The sequence below is a fragment of the Aplysia californica genome, unplaced genomic scaffold, assembly GCF_000002075.1.
Source record: "Aplysia californica isolate F4 #8 unplaced genomic scaffold, AplCal3.0 scaffold00042, whole genome shotgun sequence".
Classification (NCBI taxonomy): Eukaryota; Metazoa; Mollusca; class Gastropoda; order Aplysiida; family Aplysiidae; genus Aplysia; species Aplysia californica.
In genome coordinates this window covers 976,963-978,285 of record NW_004797312.1, presented here as the reverse complement: position 1 = coordinate 978,285, position 1,323 = coordinate 976,963, and the positions used below count along the sequence as shown (strand labels likewise).

Here is a 1,323-nt window from a genome sequence, read left to right as displayed (position 1 = left end):
AGAGAAGAGAGAGTGTTTGTGTGTGTGTGTTTGTGTGTATGTGTGTGTGTGTGTTGAGGAAGGTGTGTACGCAACATGTACATTGTTTCATGCCGCAACTTACTGATATCTTCCTGTGGAGATCAATAAAATGTTATCTTAGCCTATCAATCTTTGTTTGTTATAACTAGCTGAGGGGTGGGGCGGTGAGTGTGTGTGTGTGTGTGTGTGTGTGTGTGTGTGTGTGTGTGTGTGTGTGTGTGTGTGTGTGTGTGTGTGTGTGTGTGTGTAAAAACATCATAATATGTCTGTGTCTGAACAATATAATATATTATAGATCTTATCTTATTTTATCTTTATCACGTCTCATCTTTTCTCTTCTCATCTTATCTAAATCTATGTAGTCTATTCCGAACACAATATGTTTGATCATCTGCATAGACGCGAACGAAAAAAAAATAATGTAAAGAAAAATCTAAATGAGCATCGTACGCGTAAGAATGGATTCTAAGATATTTTTTTTTCTGATTGAAACCACGATCAAGCCTCCACTTAATTGCTCAAGTCATTTACCCATAGTCCAACACCAGCCGGCGATTGCCCTGCTGCTAGGTGTCTTCTTCTACCCTGTGTTCATTTCTGGGTCGTTGTCGGGTGCTCTGGTGTGGTTTGCTTCTTCTTTCCCATCAAACATCCATCGTCCTTATCTCCCCTTCTTCTTTTTAATTTCCCTCCTGTTACTCTCTTGTAACACCTCTAATCTTCTTATGCAGTTGCGAGTGCCGTAAAACCTCTACTAAAACTTAAACTAAAACCATTTCTGGGTCGGCGTCAAGGACCTTACTGTTTTAGTTTAGTTTTAGTAGAGGTTTTACAGCGCTCGCAACTGCGTAAGGTCATGTGAGCGCCAGAAGATTAGATGTGTTACAAGAGAGTAACAAACATTAAAAAGAAGGGGAGATAAGGACGATAGATGTTTGATAGGATTGATAGGAAAGAAGAAGCAAACCACACCAGAGCACCCGCCGACCACTCACGGACCTCACTGTATAACCTCCTTGGTCGGCGGTCGTATAGTGCGCTAAAACGGAAAGAAGTAACAGCGGTGTCCCATTATGTGACTTGCGAATACAGAATACATTTTAATCTAACGCCTGCTGTCGCTTTATTGTTTATAAATAAATTGTTGCGGCCACGGATGAGTGCCACATTTTACTCAAGCGACGCCGACAGTAAGGTAGGGTGCCCACTACAGTTGGATCGGGCCGATCGCCCGACTCGATCGCCTGAAACTGAAAACAAACACGTTTTCTCTGTATCTCTCTCTCTCTCTCTCTCTCTCTC

The 1,323-nt window shown here is 42.1% G+C and overlaps 1 protein-coding gene across 1 annotated transcript in view; it reads left to right on the top strand.

The window, feature by feature from the left end:
- LOC101859153 (dedicator of cytokinesis protein 4) overlaps nucleotides 1–1,323 on the top strand; it is a gene marked incomplete in the record, with an annotated part of 145,183 nt that overhangs the window by 66,884 nt on the left and 76,976 nt on the right.